Source organism: Perognathus longimembris, chromosome 11 (assembly GCF_023159225.1).
Source record: "Perognathus longimembris pacificus isolate PPM17 chromosome 11, ASM2315922v1, whole genome shotgun sequence".
In the NCBI taxonomy this organism is placed as follows: Eukaryota; Metazoa; Chordata; class Mammalia; order Rodentia; family Heteromyidae; genus Perognathus; species Perognathus longimembris.
The window spans coordinates 1,054,304-1,067,610 of NC_063171.1; positions in this window are offsets into that span (position 1 = coordinate 1,054,304).

Below are 13,307 nucleotides of genomic sequence, written 5' to 3' on the forward strand. Positions count from 1 at the left end.
CTTGGCTGGAGTGAGATCCAGAATGTTTCATTTCTCTACTTTGGAAGTGGTGAAAGTGAGGAGGTGGGCAGCTCTGGGACTTTACCCTTGTCTGGTTGTCCTTTGACCACTACCACCACATCTTCCTTCCCCCTGCCTTCCTCACCCTATCCCATCTTTCTCACTTCCCTGTCCACCACCAGCAAGCTTCTTTCACTCCTATCAAACTTTCATTTCCCCACCTTGTTTATTATCCTACCCAAGCTCTTGAGAGGGGGAAAGGAGAACTGTTGGGTATAGGGATAAAATGTGGCTGACATCACACACATGTGGTAGAATATATGGCCCATTATGGTACTTATTACCATTGTGCCTCTAGCTCCTGTTCAAATGCTTTCTCTTCCCATAATACCCTAAGTGTCCACTCAATGAAAAGAGTGGGGTGGCACATGCATGAGCCATAAGGCAATCAGTGCAAAGCCTAGGGGAGGAGATATGGGAAGGGATCCATACTATAAAAACCACCATTCTAGAGGACTCCACGGGACTCCTTTTTGGGGCTTGAAAGACTCACCCTATCCTCATAACCCCAAGTGCATACAGAAATATATACTCCCCACACATACACACCAGGTGAAGTATTCCATTTAGGGCTTAGCCATGAGCCCCCACTTCCCTGGGTATCAACACCTCCAGGTGATACATTCCAAGCCTAACCATAAGTCCTCACCCTCCCCAGTTTCGAAGCTACCTGTTCCCCTGTGTCATGACTTGAGTCACTTGCTCCTTTGCCTGACCCAGTATAAGCTTATCCCCTGCCTCATTCCTTCACACAACCTCCATTCCTACAGGAAAGTTGTTGCCCCTCGCCATGCTTCAATAAACAATCCTAGCCTATTGAGATGGAGTCCTGCCTGTTCTGTCTCCTCCATTTTTCTAACATGGTGATAAATCCTGGAAAAGGTTAGTGCCCAGAGTTAATGGGCAACCCCTGACCCTCATCAAGGGCCAGTCTGCCTCCTGACCACCTCTTCCCAATTATCAGTCTCCGTGTCTTCTTTGGGGCCTCTCTCCCCTGGGAGTGCCAAGCCTGCTGTCCTTACTATTTTGTGCTACATAGATATTAGTCGTGACCTGGAGCTCCGTTAGTTCTCATGGCCTTTGACTACATAAGTAGCACATACATGTGGACTGCCACTGAACATGACGAGGTATTATTGGTCATCTGTGTAAACCGTGGAGTCAGCCCTCTCTCCTCCTAATCTCTTACCTTCTCTTCTGTCCCTAGACTCTTCATCTCCAGGCAGGAGGCCCTGGCTGTTTGACTGACTGCACATGAACCTTCAGGACAAGGTAATGTTCAGGATTTATGGTAGAGGCAGCTCGCCATGGATCCAGGGACTTTGGGAGTCTCCCACTTTCTCTTGGTCTTTGGACCAGAGGCACATTTGACTGATACCCAGACACTCTCTCCTAATTATTGGGTTCATTCTCTGCCTTCCTTAAACCTTGGGAATGCCCCTGGTAGCAGGGTAGGTCACTTCACAGTCTTTTCAATTTTTCCAACATGAATTCTAAAGAAAAAACCAAAACCATTGGTTTGCCTCCAGGTATTTCTTAAGAGTCTCGGGCTAACTGATTTACAGACACCCAAGTTAATTTGTTTATATACTCAGATCTGGATTCAACAACCAACACTTCCTCCAACAAAATGACAAATGGTCCAAGGTTCCCTATGCTCAAGCTTTCTTCTACCTCCCCTCTAGACCCTCCTTCTGTTCATCCTGCTCTGCTGACCAGGTCCTTCTATGGCATAAAGTATCCTCAAAATCTAAGTCCCCAAACAAGTCCCAGCTATCTCCTCTAGAAAGGTAACTTTCCTGTCTTGTAGCAATTCAACCTCTCCCTTTTTCTCTCTCTCCTCCTGTCTGTCTGTCTCTGATTTCCTTCAGACCAGAGATCATTTGCCATTGGATCACTTCCATTCTAGCCAACAGCCTTTGGCTTGTTCTCTTGGGAGTAAGACTCAGGATGAGTTCCAGGGATCCCCTCTAGGTTCTCTCTTGAAGGCTAGCCATCTCTTCCTTTCTGTTAGTCAGCTTGCCTGCTTGCTTACTTAATAAAGCTCTGCCAGGTTTTCTTAACATCGTGACTGGTCCAGAAATTTGTCATCTTGGCCATGTGGTTTTCATGTGACCCCCCACCCTTCTAGCAAGTGTTCAAAGGTTAATTTTTATCCTAATGGGAGGTTTTCTGGTAACCAAAATTCAACTGGATCCACAGGCCAAAAGAAGAAAAAAAGGCACTTTTAAATTCAAACCATGTGCAGTTCTAAGGTAACCAAGACTTAACTGGCTCCACAAGCCAAAAGAAAGTGTGGGAAAACTGAAATTGCAAACAAGCTCATCAGATTTGGGTTCAAACAAGTGTGCCTTAGAGTTAAAACTAGAGTTCACTTAAGTGTTTACGTCAAGGTCTTTCAGAAAAACAAACCTTTAACTCAAATGCTATTTTTTTTTTTTGCTATTTAATGTCTATTTCCCGAGTATGTAAGACACCTTGGATACAGAGCTAAAAGGATGTCAATTCCTATGTTCTTCATTGTCATTGCCAAGGCATAGTAACATCTATAATGTTTTTAATCTCAATTTGTGTCCTAAAGTGCTACATTCAGTTAAAAATTAGTTGCTGTTCCAAAACTCTTATCAGGGACACTATTGAGTTTTGTTATTATGGATTTTATCCTCTGCAAACTTTGCAGTCAGACCTACAATGGGATAAATAACTCTTACAAGTATTTATTGGTCAAATTTAACTTATGTTCTTAACAAGTTCCAGGTAAGCCCTGCCTAACAGCTATTTCTATTGATCTCCATGTTGCCTCAATTAGAAATAGAAAGGGTCTCTTGGCATTGACTTTCACTGGATTTGTCAATCACTTGCCCCTCTAACATGGAACATGCTGAGAAATGCCATATCAGTAGTGAGAAAAAACTGCACCTGGGACATTTATCAAAATAAGAACATGATCCAGAGACAGCTGGAAAAACTGCACAGATAAGAAGGAGGTGGTGTCAGATCCTAAATGGAGTCACTTTGTGCTTTCCTTTTAAAAAATTAACCAGAGCCAGGAAGTCAAAAGAAAATAGTGAATAAGCATGCATATACAATGCCCACCCCTATCTTTCTACTAGCTGGGCAGGAACTTATATCTGTTACTTGCTATTTCTAATTATAATAGGTCTCCCATCCATACTCTGTAATCTAGACATCTATAGTCCAGTTATAGGAAATGGTCAAGGCTTCCCACTGGGCCTTTAACCAATCCAACCCAGCCCTAGCTTCTGACTTGTTATTCTTAAACAGTTTACCATGCTCTTCCCTACCAGAAACCCAGGACACCCCCTTCCTGGAAATTCCTCCTTCCTTGTAATGGGCTACAACAGGGTTTGTACTCCAAATGGAACTTTTCTGGCTTGTGACCAGGATGAATTCTCCTGTGTCATTCCTATCAATTGGTCCTTCCACCTTGTTGGCCTTTTGCCTACAATTGCAGTAACATCTCAGTAGAAGATGGAGCAATGTATGTAAGCCTCTGTCTCATTAAATAGCTATCTGAGTTCCTCCAGCAGCACAGAGGGGCTTTCCACTGGGTGACCAAGTTCTTCATGTCCATAGAATTTCAGCCCCTTGGACAAGGAGGAGACCCTTGACAAGGAGGAGACCTGACCAGCATAGGACCCTACCAAAACCAAACTAAATGTCCTCCCCCATCAGCAGGAAGTAGCTTAAGATAGAAAACTGTCAATTCCATTCCCAGCTATTCTCCCTGGACAAATGTTTTATCTATCCAAAAGCTCAGTATGAAGGAGTCATCCTCTCCTCATAACTCCAGGTGTGTGTGGAAATATCTGCACCCGGGTGAAACATTCTTTTCCTGATTTAAATATGAGCCATCACTTCCCTGGGTTTCGACATCCCCAGGTGAAACATTCCAGCCCTAACCACAAGTCCCTACCTCCTGGTTTCAAAGCCACCTGCTCCCCTGTGTCATGTCCTGAGCCACTTGCTCCCTTGCCTGACCCTATATAAGCTTATCCCTGGCCTCACTCCATCATACAACCTCAATTCCCTTGGAAAAGTTGCTGCCCTTCACTATACACTATACACTATACACTATATGCTTCTATATTGACTGTATATTAGTCCTTGCCTGATGAGATCAAATCCAGCCTGTTCTTTACCCTCCTTTTTCCTAACAGGGAAGAAATCTTGCTATTTTCTTTCAAGTCATTCACTTTCAAATAAACTTAGTCTACCTTAACTTCCTAGACAACATCACTTGGAACTTTGAACAATCCCAAATAAACTGATTCCTACAGAAAGCACTAGTGTTACAGTCAATTTAACTTTGACATTCATAAACATTTTTCCCTTTCAAATATTCATGTAGGCAGCAAAGCTTTGTTTTAGGCTCTGAGACCACCAGTTTCCATTGCAATTTATAATGATGATTCACAGCCATAGCCTTCTGATTTGTCCACTACAAAAAAATCCAACTGCCAACAAATAAAATGTCCCTTTGCCTTATTCTATTAACAGGTACATTTTACAATTCTGATTGTTTTTCTTTCCAATCCAGACAGCATTGTCCTTTCAGATTTAGAGCAGACCCCTGATGGACGATTGGACTTGTGACAAGCAGATTACAAGGCTGGTTTATCCAGCAACTGTGTTTCCCTGGCCCTTTCTGAAGCCAAAGCCTTCTTGGCAGCAGGGAGCTGTAATTGCTTCTATGCAGCAGTGACCTTTTCAACTGGACAGAGCCTCAGATCTGGCTTCACACTGATGTCTCTTTTCTTTAATTACATTGTGCTGGCAGGTAAAGGAGCACCCGGTGTCACTGAAGACACAAGTATCTTGTTTCAGCACCTATCTTACTATGCTTCTCAAAGAAAAAGCTGAGAAACAGAGGAATCTAATTCATTTTCTTTTTACATTTGGTTTTCTACAGGAATTGAAGCCACTATGATCAAGAGAGCATTCATTTTCAAAAAGTAAATGGAAGCTGGGGGCTGGGAGTTCACACTTAGAATTCTAGCTTCAGGAGGCTAAGACCTGTAGATCATGATTTGAAGCCAGCCCTGGCAGAAAAGCCATCAACCTCTTATCTCTCATTAGTGGGCAAAAACCTGGAAGTAAAGATATGGCTCAAGTAGTACAGCATTGAGCAAAGAAGCAAAGCAAAAATGTGAGCCCCTGAGTTTAAGTACCAATACTGCCATGTGCACATAAGCACGAACACACACACACACACACACACACACACACACGTAAATCACACAGATCAGTTAGCAGGAAAAATAGAAAGTCAGAAAAATCTTTCTCTTTTTGTAAGGAGCAACTTATAAAAATGCTTTTACTCAGTCCTGTAAATTAAGAAAAATTCTCTCAAGTTTGTGTCTATGCCATTGGATCTAAACTATTTTCTGTTGCAGTCAACTTTTTAAATTTTTTTTCTTATTTATTGTCAAAGTGTTGTACAGAGAGGTTACAGTTTCGTACATTAGTCCTTGGGTACATTTCTTGTTCTGTTTGTTACCTCCTCTCTCATTCCCCCCCTCCCAACTTTGCAATCACCTCTGGCTCTAAGAAAGTCCAGATTCAATGATAAGCACCTTGTGCAGAAGGCAAGCTGTCCTTTAAAGAAATAATGCCATCTTATTGTCTTAAAGAAGACAGAAAAAAACTCAGGATGATAGCTTGTCCCTGTTATATTCTAATAGTAGAGTGGTAACTTCTCTGGAATTCCTCTAAGGCCAAAGACTGAGATAAAGATCAATCGGCCATTCTTGTGACTTGGGACTATTTTAACTGTGCATACTTTTCTTACTCTCTCACCCCCTCCAATTCTCTCTATTTAACCTGAGGCCAATATCTGTACCTCAAAAGACAGCTGAAGATACAATGAAGTTCTGTCTTCCTGTGGCTGCCATGTCAACTTTCTCTACTCTCACTGTGTCTATTTGACAGATGGGGTTAAATGGCCACACCTAACACAGGACTCCTGGACTTTGAACCTAGCACCATCTTAATACTGAATCCTCAAACCTTAGAGTTTCCATTGAGGTTGGTATTTATCACTGCCTCCTATTTGATAGTACCTTAGCTAACAATCTATATCCATTAGCTGGCTACGTATTGTGTATGCAAATCCACTACAATATTCATCTGATACAGATAAGACAGTACCCAGAGTGCTAACAAAAGTGTCCAGGAAGATAAAAGCAGATTATTGGCATTTTACAAAGGACTTGGCAGGGGCAGATGAGCTTGGCATGAGTAAGAAGAGAATAATAAGTGAAATATTACTTGAACTGACCCCAGAGTCCTATGATAATGTCTGAGAATTAGAGTAAGTGAATAGTCATCAGCTGTGGAAGACAGAATAGGGTCAGCAAAATGAAGACCATCACATGTAATGTCTGTCTTTGTCCAGGTATTCCAGTTCATCTATCCATTGCCAAGAGCTGGTGTCCAAAAGTAAATGGTTCAAGAGAGTAGTGGAGAGAAGAAACTAAATGTCCATCATCCGACAAAATGCTGATGGGAAATAAATGAAAATTTATTAATAGAAGAGAAGAAAATATGCAAAAAGGAGAAATCAAACCTAAGAAAATGCTGGGGGTGGGGGCAATACTAGTGATGATAAAAGTTCTAGAACAGACCAGGTGATCTAGGTTACAGTTCTCAGTGCTTTCCTATATCCGTATTGTTGTGCGTGTGTGTGTGTGTGTGTGTGTTTGTGTGTGTGTGTGTGTGTGTGTGTGTGTATTTGCCAGTACTGGGGCTTGAATTTACGACCTTGTATGCTTGACTAGCTTCTTCACTTAAGGTTCTATTCTACCGCTGTTACTGGAGAGTGGTCTCAGAGGTGAAGATAGAAGATTCTTGGTGTCTTTAGCAAAGAATTGAATAAAGACACACACACACACACACACACACACACACACACACACACACAAACACACAGTGGCAAAAAGGAGTTTCATAGAAAGAGAGATACAGGGAGACTGAGAATAAACTGTCCAACTAGATGGCTTAAAAGCAAACGTGATGATTAATATTTCCAGTTTTCTACAATTTGGGGACTGTGGGAGAAGTTCATGGTAATGCTAGTGAGCTAGTCTTAGGGAAATGAAGAATCATGACTTGGCAGTTAAATGTATGGATCAAATGCAACCCATATGCATGAAGCCTTAACTAGGCATTTACTGGGCAAGGTAAGGCTTTCTTAAGAAGTTCCATTGTACATGGGCCCAGAGCTTTAGTATCATTCAGGAGAAGTCCTAAAGGCAGATTACCCCCAAAGAGGCTTGACCATGTGAGGTACTAGGGAGGAGATCAGACTCATGGTATCTCCTCGGGTGTGACTAAGAAAGAGGGTTCAATTTCGGCATTTTCTCTGTAGCTAACCTTCACCTTCATTTTTGACTTTTTGGCTTGTTAATTGGAGATAAGAGCCTCTGATTTTCCTGCCCAGGCTGGCTTTGAGCTAAAGTCGCCAACCTCAGCCTCCTGAGTAGCTAAGATTACATCTGCGAGTCACTGGTGCTTGGCTAGTTTTGTTTTTGATATTGTTTTTGGTGCTGGTCTGGGGTCTTGAATTCAGGGCTTGAGTGCTGTCCTTGAGCTTTACTGCTGAAAACCAGTTCCCTACCACTTGAGCCACAGCTCCATTTCTGCATTTTTATTTGGAGATATGAGTCTCACAGATTTTTCTACCTAGCTGTCTTTGAACTGTGATCTTCAGATCTGAGCCTCCTGAGCAGCTAAGGTTACAGGCATGAGCCACTAGTTTCCAGCTCTTTCTACTAAACCTGAAACATCAAATACAGAGTCCTCACCCTTCCCACATAACTCATTCATCCTGCCCATCCTTTGTGGGTCACTCTATCAATGTGCTGAATATTGTCTGGGTACAATCAATCCTTTGCTCAAAACTACTAAAAGAAAATAACAGAAAATTTTAAAATAAATGTTGCTCCAAAAATAGTAACTGTATTTTGAGAATTAATAAACATAAATGTCACTTAAGATTATGGTTCTGTTTATATAGTCCTAGCTACATAGCATGAAGGAAAGTGTTACATAGGTGTGGCAGAGGAAAGAAGAAAAAGCCCTCCATGTTTAGATCACAAATAGAGAATCCAGATCTGGCTAGCACTCTTTCCAATAACTCTTCCTAGGGACTGTCAAATTTTCTTTTTCTTCCGTGGGAACAATATTCCAACTACCACTGTCATTGCAATATGAAGTCATTGCTGGTATATATACTTAAGCAAAAATCCTCTGAGATTTAAGAGTATTATTTCCTAATCCCTGTAGGGCAGTCACGCTGACATCAACTAGCCACAACTTAAAGACAGCATGAGGTTCTTAATAGACTTTTCACTAGGAGAAGAAAAGAAAGGCTATTTTCCTTGTGAAATTCTAGGAATAATCCAGTAAAATCAATCCTCAGAAACAAATTGGTGACTACCATAGTACTTTGTAATGTGATGATGTTGTTTTAAGGGAAATAATAAAATTTCCATAATTTTTCACTTGTGTCACTGAAATGGGTACTTGAACTAATAAGCTAAGCATTAATTCTGTTTTCTTCATACAAAAAGTAATATAGTATGGCCCATTCTCAGTCTAAACCTCCTCACTGACTTCAGAGGGAGATTTTCCTGAGTAAAAATGACAGGATACAAGCCCAAGTTGACTGAGTGACTGCCTATCACTTTTATTGCTTAGGGCCGAATATGTTTTCCACCCATTCAAACCCCAAGGGACCACATGGTGCCTAATATTTCCATCTGCGATACAGTTCAGATCTTTTTCCTCTGACTTCACAAGGGACTAAGGTTACTTATCTGCTTTCAATTACATCAGCATCATTTCTGAGCCTTTCATTACTGACCAATGTAAACATTTTCCAGCTGTAAAAAATATGAACATATTTCCTTTTTGAAAAAGAAGAAACACAGAAGTTAAAGTAAAACTAAAAAATAATTTAAAAACTAATACAACATTTTTAAAAACCTAAAAAAATAATAAAACTTTACCAAGACAAGGTATTTATCTGTACATTCGAAACCAAAATCGAAATACATTTCACTGTATGTTTTTGGTGTGAATTTCAATTTTTTGTTGAGATGGTGAGTCCGTTTAAGACAAGATTTAGGTAGGTGTACTGGCTCCCAACTAGCTATGCATGAGGTTGAGATCTAATAATCACTGGTCAAAAGAAGCCAAGGCAGTAAAATCCAAGACAGGTTTATTTCCAATTGGCCACAAAAAAAGCTACAGCTGGAGATGTGACTCAAGAGGTCGAGCACCAATCTTGAGTGAAGAAAGCCAAGCCAAAAGTTGAGGCCCTGAGTTCAAGCTCCTATGATGGAATTAAAAGAAAAGGAAGGAAAATCAAGGTGGAATGATTCAAAAATAGAAATAGTGCTATGAATTTTAGCAATTTTGTTAAGATTCTGGCCCTTTCAAAATAAAATATTTCACACTTACATTTTTATGACACCACATAGTCAGACTCTTGAATAGTCCATACACAATCAGTAGTTTATTTGCATATATGAAAATAGAACAATAAGATTTGCTGTTGGGGCTGGGGATATGGCCTAGTGGCAAGAGAGCTTCCCTCGTATACATGAGGCCCTGGGTTCAATTCCCCAGCACCACATATACAGAAAACAGCCAGAAGTGGTGCTGTGGCTCAAGTGGCAGAGTGCTAGCCTTGAGCAAAAGGAAGCCAAGGACAGTGCTCAGGCCCTGAGTCCAAGGCCCAGGACTGGCAAAAAAAAAAAAAAAAAAAAAAAAGATTTGCTGAAATTGTTTTAAGAAAGGGAGAATGGGATAAAGGAAGAGTGTTAGAGGGGGTGTAATTGATAGGAATAAGTGAATGTATGTATGTATGCAGATGCCACAATGACTCTCTCCTCATAAAATTAATGTATGCTGATAAAATAATGAAAAAGATAAGGTAAACTTCAGTAACTAGAATTTGAACTTTGTTCTCTTGAACTCACTAGGACATTTTTAAAATGTTGAAATAGGCAAGCTATAAAGCCTGCTTTGCTATCAGTTTTGAGACAGTGGCTATGAAAAATCACCAGGAAAAAACCCAGCATATTATTTTTTCCTGACATTGGTTTGTTTCTTCATCTTTATGACAGAGAAACAAATGTCCTTCTCTTGTTTACCTTGAGGTTTACAGAGAGAGCAGCCAGCAGATTTTCTGTAAGATCCCTTTACCTGTCACTGTGTTTTATTGGATATGGCCCCAGCTGAATCACAGGAGGAGGGGAAGGGATGGAGAGGTGAGGAGTGAGACAAAGATGGTTATAAAAAGAGAAAAAAGGAGTGGAAATCTCTGGAGCATATGACTGGGCAAAATACAGCTGTGAGCAATATTTCCTGTTTTTATAAAGTATAAGCAGGCACTCTTGCCACATCAGAAACAAATTAAGCAAGTTTTATGTTTCAGTATTGGATTCAGATGGAATTCACAATGGTGTTTATCAAGCCCATTCTGCATGGTGCACCATTGGGGGCATGCTACATAGCAATTAGGGAAACCCAACCACGGCCAACTTCATATACACACAATCTTGCAACAATCAGCTTGCTTCAGTCACAGATAAAAGCCCAAACCACCCACTTGCCTTTAAATAATTCTTTTTTGGGGCAATCTAAGTTCCCTTGCTTTCTCTCTGTGGTAATAATATGGATTGATTTATGTGTGCTCTTCTGTGGTGCTCCTTTACTTTGATATATTCCAGCAATCTAGCTCTTCTATTAAAAAATATTTCTTACCATTTACACAATACTGTCTTTATGACAATAATTATATCTTAGACTTAGATACTAAAGCAGAAAACTGATATGGAAGCCCAAAATGTTTTCGAGGGATTAATAAAATATCTGTGGTTGATTACTTAGTGGCTTCTTTCATGGTTTCTGTGGGTCCTGAATTAGACTGGGTAGTTCTAATGCAAAGTCTGTCTGTGATGGACTTGGAACAGTAGCGGGTTCTACAGTTCAGGGCCTTGCCACCTTCCCTCCTCCTCTTCTTTTTCCTCTTCTCCTCCTCTTTCTCATCCTCCATCCTTCTTTTCTCTTCCCTCCCCCCTCCTCCTTTGTCTCCTTTCTTTCTCTACCTCTTTCTTCTCTCTCTCTTTTTACAAATTTAGGCTTTTGCACAGAATCAATATTTCTTACACTCAGGGAGTATAGAGTGAATATTTTAACTAGTAATGAAGAATTCAAATTGTATTTTATAACACGGCTTTTTTTTTTTTTTTTTTTGGCCAGTCCTGGGCCTTGGACTCAGGGCCTGAGCACTGTCCTTGGCTTCTTCCCGCTCAAGGCTAGCACTCTGCCACTTGAGCCACAGCGCCACTTCTGGCCGTTTTCTGTATATGTGGTGCTGGGGAATCGAACCTAGGGCCTAGTGTATCCGAGGCAGGCACTCTTGCCACTAGGCTATATCCCCAGCCCTATAACACGGCTTTTGAATTTACATAGGCTCATATTTCACATATCTATATATACACATACATACACACACATATATATAAATATACAGCAAGAGAAAGAAAGGAAAAATATCTAGATCTTGCCATTTTTAATTATTCAATGAGTGTATTTCACAAAGATTTTTAAGACACTATTAAAAAGTCATTTTTAATGGCATATTTTTTATGTTGTAAACTATTTTTCAAAAGCTACTAAAGCAAACTAAGTGATTAACAGAGCAGGGTAAATCCACTCATATTTTTTTTACTGTTGTAAAGGAGGGATGTGTCCCAGTGATGTTGGGATAAAGTAACACAAAAAGCAAATGATTTGCACAGAGTGCAGCCTTTGTCAGGCCCAAAGGTGCTGTGGCCCAGGGGAGGACAGTTCTGTACCACTATGGATTCACCACTGGCTGCCGGTCCACAACAATCATAACCTGAAACATCACCTTCATTGTGCAAATATTCCATAGGACTTCAATGGTGACATCATCTCTAGTCTAGCAACAAGGTTCCAAAGTTCATAATTCTATTGACTCTATCTATGACTGATGGTCAGATTAGTACCTGGAGCTGCCAACAAAAAACATGGCTGCAGAATCAAATCACACTTCCAAAATAACTATTGTTATAACTCTCTAGCACTGTGAAGAGGTTATTGAGTTCATGCCTGGATTTCTAAATGGTTCTTCTTCCCTCTTTTTTGTTTACTTTATTTCTACTCAACAATATCTCTGGAGCCCTCTCCTCCAAACTTAGAAAAATCTCCCAGCTCGAATCTGTCTTATCTGTATAACACACCCTGTTCCCTCCAAATATGGTACTGAAATATTGTGGTAATGTCACACCTCTTCCTCCTAGGCCATGGTGACCAAAGGAATGACATTAGCATGTTTTTCCATGTGAGCATCCAAAGTTAGTATTTTTCCCACAAAGAACTCCCCAGTCCTCTTTGTACCTTCCATTATGCAGAGTCCATAATCCAAACCCTGAATGGAGAGGATGAAGGCACATTTTTCAGATTGTAAATCAAGCCTTCACTAGAGTTGCATTGCATGCTGATCTGATGATACCGGCTGGGGTCAGGGTGCAACTCCCTCACAGCAGCAACCATTAATAATGTGGGAACCACACTTGTAGCCAGGGCCTGTTTTTAAATTACTGTTTCAATTGTTGAGATTCTAAAATACCTATTTTACTAATTTACTTGTTTGGAACTCTTTCTAGTTCTCAGAAGATTTCATAATGCATGAGGTAAACAAGAAGGAAATCCAGTGACCTCACTCAATAAAAGCAACATTGAAGAGCTGGAGGCTTGACTTAAGTGGTGGAGTGGTAGCAGGTCAGCTTAGCAAGCACAAAGCCCTGAGTTCAAACCCCAGTAATGGAAAAAAGAAATACAGGCATCAGTGGCACATACATAATCCTAGCTACTCAGGAGACAGCTGGAGGATCCTGCCTGGGCAGAGAAGTCCTCTAGACTTCACCTCTAAAACAAGTAGTAAAATCCAGTCTGCAGATGTGGCTCAGGTGGTAGATCACCACTCAAGTAAGATTGGCAGAATGCAAGCCTGAGGCCCTGACTTCAAACACCAGAAATACAAAAACAAAAAAGTGCCTCCAGCAGTAACAGGAGTGAAAAGTTGGTAGACACGGCCAGGCTGGTGACTTACAGGTGAATTTGAGAGGACAAGGGAGGGAAGGACATTCCCTGATGTTGCAGATCACTGCCAAACTACCTGTTCTATT